Raw genomic sequence first — 11,269 nt, forward strand, 5'->3', positions numbered from 1 at the left:
TGAGGAGGTAAGTGCAATACTATTCCACACAAATAAAAAAAGACTTCAATTTTTGCTATTAGTATGAGTGGCAGACCCAATTAGGCCCAATTCATGGGCCTCCTATCAGTGTTCTACTAAGCAGGCCTTTGGAAGTCCAGAAATGGAAGCGTGAATATCAAAATTTATGATATCAAATTAGTATCATTAGATATAATATAAATATATTTTCATAATATGATCACTTTGTATTATAGATATTCTTAGTATTTTCTGTAAAATTAGTTAAACTTAAGATAATTTGACTAACACAGATTTTAGGAATTTATTTATTTGGAGACGGTGGGAGAGTAGATCATAAAATGACTAGTTTTATCCTCGTGTGCGGCTATATATGGGGGAAAATCCTAGACACAGAAAAGAAACTATGGACAACCGTGAACGTACAACGATGGTTTTGAATGGTTTGCATTCACATCGATTTTACATTTTTTAATGATTTGCCTTTATTGTTTTTAAATCATAGGTCTGTATAAAATCATTGTTCTGAGTTTGGTCTTATCAACATGTAGTTTTTAGCCAAGCATAAATTTTACGAGTGTCAATGCAGCACCAGCAGACACTGAAACACATAGTTCAAGTGAAAGAGGACATGATTGTCGGAACATGGAGATGGCGCTAACATGCTACATGCCTACTTTTCCAGTACACATTGGAAACGTACATTGCTAACTTCATCAGTAGTTTTTTGGAATTGCCATAGAAAGAGAACTAGAGAAGCTCCTATGAGATTCTATGGTGCAGGTCAAGGCCACACCCTTTGTATTGCCATCCCCTCTAGGCATGCACTATCGGAAATGAGTACTTTGCCGAGTACCCGAAGCACTCGGCAAAGCTTTAAAAACACTCGGCAAAGGCTTTGCCGAGTGTGACACTCGGCAAATAAGGCTCGGCAAACAGTACATCGGCAAAGCCTTCTTTACCGAGTATTTTTTTCTCGGGCACTCGACAAAAAGGTTTGCCGAGTGCCAGGGAGCACTCGGCAAAGAAAAGCGGCCGTTACGGCAACGGGTGACGGAGACAGCGTCTTTTGCCGAGTGTCACGGATGTATCCTTTGCCGAGTGTCTTCCCAGAAGCACTCGGCAAAGAACCCGCCAGGGAGGGTCCTCATGTCAGGTTCTTTGCCGAGTGCTACGTGCGGCACTCGGCAAAGCGTGTCTCTTTGCCGAGTGCCAGAGACATTACACTCGGCAAAGAACCTATACCGGTGCCTAGGTCTTGGTTCTTTGCCGAGTGCCAGTCCTCGGCTCTCGGCAAAGATTGACGACCGTCAGTTTTAAGACGGCCGCTGACGGCCCTTTGTCGAGCGCTTTCTTTGCCGAGTGTTTGACACTCGGCAACCATGTCTTTGCCGAGTGTCCTGCACTCGGTAAAGAGGCTCGTTACCGAGAGCCGAACTTTGCCGAGTGCGGCTCTCGGCAAATCCTTCTTTGCCGAGTGCCCGACAAAAGGCACTCGGCAAAGAGAGCGACACTCGGCAAAGCCTCGGATTTTGGTAGTGTCGGCGTTTCGACCCCGGGGGGTCCCTGGACCGACGAGTAAATTGTCGCTGCGTGTCCCAGCCCAGATGGGTCGGCGCGAGACGGGACACAAAGGGGGGAGAACAGTAAGGGGAAACCGCGGCCTTCGTGTTGTCCTGCGCCCAGGGCGGATGGATGCGCTTGCAGTAGGGGGTTACAAGCGTTCGCGTGGGAGAGAGAGAGAGTGAGAGCCTTATGCGTCGGCCCGTTCTCCCGCGCGGCCAACCCTCTCGTACGAGAGCCCTGGACCTTCCTTTTATAGGCATAAGGAGAGGGTCCAGGTGTATATTGGGGGGTGTAGCAATGTGCTAACGTATCTAGCAGAGAGGAGCTAGATCCCTAAGTACATGCCATCGTGGCAGTCGGAGAGGTTTTGGCACCCTGTTCATGTGATGTCGTGGCCATCGGAGCAGCGCTTGGGCCTTGTGGAAGGACAGCTGCCGGGGCTGTCGAATCCTTGCTGACGTCTCCTTGCTTCCATAAGGGGCTGAGAGCCGCCGTCGTCATGGAGCACGCGGGGCGCCATCATTATTTGTTTACCAGGGCGAGCCAGATCGGACGCCAGTCTTGTTCCCCGTAGCCTGAGCTAGCTAGGGGCAGGGTAATGATGGCCCCCCTGGCGACGTGGCCGGCCCGGACCCGAGTTTGGGCGAGGTGGCGATTCCTCCGAGGTCATGGTTGAGTCCGAGCCCTGGGGTCGGGCGAGGCAGAGTCCACCGTCTTCCGGAGCCGAGGCTGAGTCCGAGCCCTGGGGTCGGGCGAGGCGGAGTTCGTCGTCTTCCAGAGCCGAGGCTGAGTCCGAGCCCTGGGGTCGGGCGAGGCGGAGTCCGTCGTCCAGCGTCGAGGTTGAGCCCGAGCCCTGGGGTCGGGCGAGGCGGAGCTTCCTATGGCGCCTGAGGCTGGACTTAGCTGCTGTCAGCCTCACTCTGTCGAGTGGCACAGCAGTCGGAGCGACGCAGGCGACGCTGTTTTCTTGTCAGGTCGGTCAGTGGAGCGGCGAAGTGACTGCGGTCACTTCGGTTCTGTCGACTGAAGAGCGTGCGTTAGGATAAGATGTCAGGCGATCCTTGCATTAAATGCTCCTGCGATATGGTCGGTTGGCGTGGCGATCTGGCCAAGGTTGCTTCTCTGCGAAGACTGGGCCTCGGGCGAGCCAAAGGTGTGTCCGTTGCTTGAGGGGGCCCTCGGGCGAGACGTGAATCCTCCGGGGTCGGCTGCCTTTGCCCGAGGCTGGGCTCGTGCGAGGCGTGATCGTGTCCCTTGAGTGGACTGAGCCTTGACCTTAATCGCGCCCATCAGGCCTTTGCAGCTTTGTGCTGATGGGGGTTACCAGCTGAGATTAGGAGTCTTAGGGGTACCCCTAATTATGGTCCCCGACAATAGCCCCCGAGCCTCGAAGGGAGTGTTGATACTCGCTTGGAGGCTTTTGTCACACTTTTTTGCAAGGGGACCGGCCTTTCTCGGTTGCGTTTCGTTCCAGTGGGTGCGCGCGAGCGCACCCACCGGGTGTAGCCCCCGAGGCCTCGGAGGAGTGGTTTGACTCCTTCGAGGTCTTAGCGCGTTTCATGATGCTTCGGCCGGTCTGGTTGTTCCCTCATGCGAACTGGCTGTAGCCCGGGTGCATAGTCGAGTCCCAAGTTCTCGGGCTGGTATGTTGACGCTGTCAACGGTTTGGCCGGAGCCGGGTTTGCGAGAGCAGCCCCCGAGCCTCCGCACAGAGCGAGAGGACGGTAAAGGACAGACTCGGCTTTTTTCATACGCCCATGCGTCGCCTTTCCGCAAGGAGGAGGGGGGGGGGGGGGAAGCGCCATGTTGCCCTCAGAGGGCACCAAACATGGTGTCTCCAGTGAGTTGCTAACGGGTAATCCGAGTGGACGCCCGTGCCCCATTCATTAGGGGTCGGCTAGTGGCCCGGAGGCGCGCTCCAAAAGTACCTGCGGGTGATTCACCGGACCCGGTCCCCTTTTGATGGGGTCCGAGGGCTCGATGCCTCCCTCTGGTGGGATTCCGTTACAAAATCGTTCCTGTCGGTCTCGGAAATGTCCTAGGGTACCTCGGGAGCGTAGCCCGAGCCTTGGTTATGTATCGAACGTACCCAGGGTCATCCCTCGCTCTGCGTGCTCTGAGGCGGCTGTCGAACCCTTCGGGGGCCAGCCTACGAACCCCTGATCAGTAGTGGGCGCGGAGCCTGAGTGGCCTGAGGCGGCCGTTGAACCCTTCTGAGGGGCCAGCCTTCGAACCTCTGACTAGTAGTGGGCGCGGAGCCCGAGTGCTCTGAGGCGGCTGTTGAACCCTTCCGAGGGGCCAGCCTTCGAACCTCTGATCAGTAGGGGGCTCAGGGCCCGCTTCCTTCACGGAGAAGGATCCCTTTCGGAGTATCCCCTTTCCCGGTCCCTGTAGCAAGGGAGAGAAAGAGGAAGTGGAAAAGGATACGAAATCGAATGACGTGGCACACCTTTTTGACGCGGTCATTATGGCGGAGGTGAAGCGTCGCCTGCTTCGCCTGCCAAAGGTGCCGCCTGTCCTGCCACAGAGTTAATGCGATGGGACGAGTGGTTCGCGGGGCAGCCGTTGTGCGTGCGTGAGCCGTTCGAGGAACGGAACACGAGCGCGTCGTCTTCACGCCGTGGGAGAGGGTTCTCTCGCTGTCCCAGGAGGGGGCGTGAGCTTGCTGACGACTTGACTGCTGCTTCCGCCCGCCTGCCACCGCCATTACTACCGGCCCATTTCTAGCCGTATCGACCGTCGCGCCTTCTCCCGCGGCTGACTGACCCGTGACCGATGTGCTCAATTGGCACTATCGGGTCATGCGCAGGGTCGCCTCGAGTCGCGGCACCGGTTCCGCAGTCGAGAAGGCACGGTACTGGCGCGAGTGGCGGTGTGGTTTCTTGCACGTAGTAACCGGCGCGCCGGTTACATGACGTGTGGGCCTGGACTTCCAAGCTGGATGCGTCGAAGTCGAAAGGGTGCGTCCCCTTGGTGCGGTTGCATGCCGTCTGCATGGCGGTCCGCCCTCTCACCCGCTAGTCTGGGCAAATGTGGAGGAGCGCTTGTAACCGCTGGGCAGTTACGCGCACCACGCGTGGCGGTTTGGCCTCTTCTGTCCTGGGCCAGCTTGCATGACGTGTGGGGCCCAGCCCCCGTGTTGTAGGGGGAGGACCTTGGAGCGTGTTGGAGAAGACTCAGTCCGTGCCGGCTGAGGACGCAAGTGGGGAGAGTCGCCTTTAAAAGGAGGGTGACCCCCTTGGATGGCAACCATGTCTTCACACTCCCTTCATGCATCGCGCCCTTCCACCTTCCGAGCCCCCGGATGGGGAGCGCCCACGTCGCTTTCGTCTTGTCATCGTTGGAGGAACGCAACTTCGCGAAAGTTGGTACCTTTCAGCCATCGCTCGGCTTCAAGGATTTTCATCAGGCAGCCCGGCTGCATCCCCTCGCCGGTGGTCACCCAAGACGGTGACCACCAGTTTGATGGTGGGGAGAAGCGAGCCAGGCTGCGACCTCAGTCCCGCCCTCAGCTTCAAGGAACTTCATCATCCTTGCTGGGGCGGAGAGCGAGGCGAGCCGGGGCCTGCCTTCGCGTGGGCTGGCGTCCCGCCTCTTCCAGCTTCTGGGGGTGGAAACCATCCTCCAGCTCTGCGGAGGAGGCGTCCTCCAGCCATGCTGGGGAAGGCGAACTGTTGCTGCCCAGCTAGGGTGCAACATTCCGTCCTCTGTCCTCGCTTTCGTGGCGGGGACGGGAGTGAGGACCTGCCGGTGCACTTTGGAGCGGCCGGCACCCGCCAGTGCGGTGTTGGTGGACGCCGCCGTCGGTGCTGATGTGGTGGCAGCTGGAAAAAGCTTCTCCGCCGACAAGCCCGTCAACGCTACCCGCGGACCGACCTCCGGCTCTTTGGCTTTAATGTCTGGTTCGCGCCCCTTGAGTGGGGACGCGAACGAGAGCCTTCCGGCAGCAGCATCCGTCCTGGGACCATCGCTGCTGCTGCAGAGGTCGCCGGCGAGTCACCAAGAGTTTGTCGCCCCGCAGGCCCTCCAATGTGGGGGGTTCTTCGTACCTGCGGGGGTGGAACCGGAGTTCCGTTTGTAATGGCACCTTGAGTGCCAGTGTTTGTTCATTGTGGCTATTGGGGCCTAAACATGTAGGTATTTTGGGGTGTAATACTGTGTTTCTTCCTTATTTCGAGCACTAGGACTCGCCTGTCGGCTAACTAAACCGCTTAACCAAGTGTGAGTTGCCTCGTGCGAAGGTGACGAGTGAGGTATCCGTATCCCGGAGGCGTAGGAGTCCCTCAGCTCGGTCGGCCTTGCCACCCGAGGCTTCTCTTGCTTAGTTAAAGGAACCCTCGGCCGCTCTTCGATGAGCCGGAGCCGGAGGCAGCGGTGTCAGCTTGGACAGAGGCAGAGTTGGCTCGAAAAGAAGACTTCGTCGGCCGGAGCCTGGCCGGGCCGTCCACTGGCTGGACCAGCGCCGGAGTCGGGTTGCCGAGGCCATGAGCCGGGCTGGTGTCCTCGAGGGATAGCTGGCTGAGGCTTCGGGGCGGCCGGCCGAGCCGTCTGCTCGGGGCGGGTTCTTGGGGGAGACCCTGGCGGCGATGGCTCGGGTGTGGTGCTGACGTCGTCCTTCGGAGCGGAGATCCTTCGCCCGTGTTGCCGTCCGAGGCTCGGTCGGACTTCGCCGAAGGTGGAGTTGACGCCGAGGGTGCTGCTGCTCCCCCTCCATCGACGTCTGAGCCTGCAGGATTGGTTCGCCTGTAGTATGCATATGTTTTTTGCGGCCGCCGAGGCCCAAACATACTGTCGTCGCGTTGTAAAGCTGCGTTTCTTTTCCTCTTGTTTCGAGTATCAGGGCTTGCTTGTTGGTAGCAGAATCGTTTATCCGAGCTAGAGTTACTTCTCACGGAAGGTGATGAGTGAGGTATCTGTATCCCGGATGCGTAGGAATCCCTCGGCTCGGTCGGCCTTGCCGCTTACGTGTACTCTTGCTCGTCCGCGGGATTCTATTATCGACGTAGCCGAGAAAACCCGAAAAACCGTTTCGGCAGAAAGTCTTTTGAGCGTTAAGGCTTGTTCGGTCAGCAGGATCGCTCATCCGAACGCGAGTTACTTCTCGCAGAAGGCGTTAAGGCTTGTTCGGTCGGCCTTGCCTGCTTACGTGTACTCCGTCATTTTCATGATCCCACTACCGAAGTAGTCGAAAAGCATGAAAGATATTCTGGCAGAAAGACTTTTTCCGAGGAAAATTTTGACGCGGAGGGGGTTCCCCCCTTCTAGCCCCCGAGGGAGGGTCGGGCTTTGCCGAGGCAAGGCTGACCCTTCCTTGATGATTAGACTTCATATGTAAACGAGGTATATGAACGACTTGAAAACATATTAAGGGTAGAAGCGACGTAGCTGTCGGATGTTCCAAGCGTTGTTGTAGACCTCGCCTTGACTGTTGGCCAGCTTGTACGTCCCGGGCTTCAAAATTTTGGCGATGATGAATGGCCCTTCCCAGGGAGGCATGAGCTTGTGGTGCCCTCGGGCGTCTTGTCGCAGCCGAAGCACCAAGTCGCCCACCTGGAGGTCTCGGGACCGAACCCCTCGGGCGTGGTAGCGTCGCAGGGACTGCTGATACCGTGCCGAGTGTAGTAAGGCCATGTCCCGAGCCTCTTCCAGCTAGTCCAGTGAGTCTTGTTGGTTGGTTCGATTGCTTTGGTCGTCGTACGCCCTCGTCCTCGGGGAAACGCATTCTAAGTCTGTGGGCAAGATGGCCTCGGCCCCATAGACTAGAAAGAACGGTGTGAAGCCCGTGGCTCGGCTCGGCGTTGTCCTCAGACTCCAGACCACTAAGGGGAGTTCCTTCATCCATCGCTTGCCGAACTTGTTGAGGTCGTTGTAGATCCGTGGCTTGAGTCCTTGCAGAATCATGCCGTTAGCACGCTCTACCTGCCCATTCGTCATGGGGTGTGCCACGGCGGCCCAGTCCACCCGGATGTGGTGGTCTTCACAGAAGTCCAGGAACTTTCTGCCGGTGAACTGGGTGTCGTTGTTGGTGATGATGGAGTTTGGGACCCCGAAGCGATGGATGATGTTGGTGAAGAATGCTACTGCCTGTTCGGACCTGATGCTGTTTAGGGGTCGGACTTCGATCCACTTGGAGAATTTGTCAACGGCGACCAGTAGGTGCGTGTAGCCCCCGGGTGCCTTCTGCAAGGGACCGACGAGGTCCAGACCCCACACAGCAAATGGCCAGGTGATGGGTATTGTTTGCAGAGCCTGAGCGGGTAGGTGTGTCTGCCTTGCGTAGAATTGACACCCTTGGCAGGTGCGTACAATCCTAGTGGCGTCGGCCACCGCGGTCGGCCAGTAGAAACCTTGTCGGAAAGCGTTTCCAACAAGGGCTCGAGGTGCTGCGTGATGACCGCAAGCCCCCGAGTGTATTTCTTGTAAGAGCTCCTAGCCTTCGGCGATGGATATGCATCGCTGGAGGATGCCTGAGGGGCTGCGGTGGTAGAGCTCCTTCCCGTCACCCAGCAAGACGAATGACTTGGCGCGCCGCGCCAGTCGCCGAGCTTCGGCTCTGTCGAGGGGTAGCTCTCCTCGGTGGAGATATTGTAGGTACGGGGTCTGCCAGTTTCGATTAGGCGTGACCTCATTCCGCTCTTCCTCGATGCGCAGAGCCTCACCCTCGTTAGCCGAGGGTGCCTCGGGCGGGGCCGAGGGTGCCTCGGGCCGGGCCGAGGCCTTCTCGGGCTCGGGCGTGTCGTTTGTCTTGACTGAGGGTTGATGTAGGTCCCAGGAGAAGACGTTCGGGGGAACTATTGTTCGTGCCGAAGCTATCTTCGCCAGCTCGTCTGCAGTCTCGTTGTACCGCCGGGCGCCGTGGTTGACCTCGAGCCCGTAGAACTTGTCCTCCAGGCGCCAAACCTCGTCGCAGTAGGCTTCCATCTTCGGGTCGCGGTAGTGGGAGTTCTTCATGACTTGGTCGATGACAAGCTACGAGTCACCGCGAGCGTCGAGGCGTCAGACCCCTAGCTCCATGGTGATGCGCAACCCGTTGACCAGAGCCTCGTACTCAGCCACGTTGTTGGACGCCGGGAAATGGAGGCGCAGCACGTAGCGGAGGTGCTTCCCGAGGGGCGAGATGAAGAGCAGGCCCGCGCCTGCCCCTGTTTTCATCAGCGACCCGTCGAAAAACATGGTCCAGAGTTCCGGTTGGATTGGAGCTGCCGGGAGCTAGGTGTCGACCCATTCAGCCACAAAGTCCGCCAAGACTTGGGACTTGATGGCCTTCCGAGGGGTGAACGAGATTGTCTCGCCCATGATCTCCACCGCCCACTTTGCAATCCTACCCGAGGCCTCTCGGCACTGGATGATCTCCCCCAGGGGGAAGGATGACACCACAGTCACCGGATGAGACTCGAAGTAGTGTCGCAACTTCCGCCGCATCAGAATCACCGCGTATAGCAGCTTCTGAATTTGTGGGTAGCGGATCTTGGTCTCAGACAGTACCTCACTGATGAAGTAGACCGGCCTCTGGACGGGCAATGCATGCCCTTCTTCTCGTCTTTCGACCACGATCGCGACGTTGGGCACCTGAATGGTAGCGGCGACGTAGATCAAGAGGGCTTCTCCGGCAGCGGGAGGCACCAGGATGGGTGCGTTTGTAAGGAGCGCCTTCAGGTTCCCGAGGGCTTCCTCGGCCTCGAGGGTCCAAGTGAAGCACTCGGTCTTTCTTAAGAGGCGGTACAGAGGTAGGCCTCTTTCGCCGAGGCGCGAGATGAAGCGGCTCAGAGCCGCAAGGCATCCCATGACCCTCTGTACGCCTTTTAAGTCCTTGATGGGCCCCATGTTGATGACGGCCGCGATTTTCTCCGGGTTGGCCTCGATGCCCCGCTCGGAGACGATGAACCCCAAGAGCATGCCTCGAGGAACTCCGAAGACACACTTCTCGGTATTGAGTTTTACGCCTTTCGCCTTGAGACACCGGAATGTCGTTTCAAGGTCGGAGAGGTGGTCGGAGGCTTTCCTCGTCTTGACTACGATGTCATCGACGTAAGCCTCGACGGTCCGACCAATGTGTTCGCCAAACACGTGGTTCATGCACCTTTGGTATGTCGCACCCGCATTCCTCAAACCAAATGGCATAGTAACATAGCAGTACATGCCAAAGGGCGTGATGAAAGAAGTCGCGAGCTGGTCGGACTCTTTCATCCTGATTTGGTGATACCCTGAGTAGGCATCGAGGAAAGATAGGGTTTCGCACCTAGCAGTGGAATCCATGATTTGGTCGATGCGAGACAGAGGGTAGGGAACCTTCGGACATGCTTTGTTTAGACCAGTGTAGTCTACACACATCCGCCATTTCCCTCCTTTCTTTCTCACAAGCACAGGGTTGGCAAGCCATTTGGGATGGAATACCTCTTTGATGAACCCTGCGGCCATCAGCTTGTGGATCTCCTCGCCTATGGCTCTGCACTTTTCTTCGTCGAATCGGCGCATAGGCTGCTTCACGGGTCGGGCTCCAGCTCAGATATCCAGCGAGTGCTCGACGACATCCCTCGGTATGCCAGACATGTCCGAGGGACTCCACGCAAAGACTTCGGCGTTCGCGTGGAGAAAGTCGACGAGCACTGCTTCCTATTTGGGGTCGAGCTCGGAGCCGATCCGTATCTGCTTGGAAGCGTCATTGCTGGGGTCGAGAGGGACGGACTTAACCGTCTTTGCTGGCTCGAAGTTGCCGGCGTGGCGCTTCGCATCTAGCGCCTCCTTGGAGAGGCTCTCCAGGTCGGCGATGAGGGCCTCAGATTCGGCGAGGGCCTCGGCGTACTCCACGCACTCCACGTCGCATTCGTACGCGTGTCGGTACGTGGGGCCGACGGTGATGACCCCGTTGGGGCCCGACATTTTGAGCTTGAGGTAGGTGTAGTTGGGGACGGCCATGAACTTGGCGTAGCATGGCCTCCCCAGTACTGCGTGGTAGGTTCCTCGGAACCCGACCACCTCGAACGTGAGGGTTTCCCTTTGGAAGTTGGAGGGAGTCCCGAAGCAGACGGGCAGATCGAGTTGTCCGAGGGGTTGGACGCGTTTCCCGGGGATGATCCCGTGAAAAGGCGCTGCGCCTGCTCGGATCGAGGACAGATCGATCTGCAGGAGCCCGAGGGTCTCGGCGTAGATGATGTTGAGGGTGCTGCCTCTGTCCATGAGGACCTTGGTGAGCCTGACGTTGACGACGACGGGGTCGACAACGAGCGGATATTTCCCCGGGCTCGGCACGCGGTCAGGGTGGTCGCCCTGGTCGAAGGTGATGGGCTTGTCGGACCAGTCTAGGTAGACTGGCGCCGCCACCTTTACCGAGCAGACCTCCAGACGCTCTTGCTTGCGGTGCCGAGCCGAGGCGTTCGCCACTTGCCCACCGTAGATCATGAAGCAGTCGTGGACCTCGGGGAACTCCTCTGCCTTGTGATCCTCCTTCTTGTCGTTGTTGTGGGCCCTGCCACCTTCCACCGGTGGCCCCGGCCTTGTGAAAGTGGCGCCAAAGCATGACGCACTCCTCAAGGGTGTGCTTGACGGGCCCCTGATGATAGGGGCACGACTCCTTGAGCATCTCATCAAAGAGATTGGCACCTCTAGGAGGTTTCTGAGGGTTCTTGTACTCAGCGGCGGCGACAAGGTCCGCATCGGTGGCGTCGCGTTTCACTTGCGACTTCTTCTTGTTCTTCTTCTTGGT

This window comes from Zea mays, chromosome 2 (genome assembly GCF_902167145.1).
Source record: "Zea mays cultivar B73 chromosome 2, Zm-B73-REFERENCE-NAM-5.0, whole genome shotgun sequence".
Taxonomy (NCBI): domain Eukaryota; kingdom Viridiplantae; phylum Streptophyta; class Magnoliopsida; order Poales; family Poaceae; genus Zea; species Zea mays.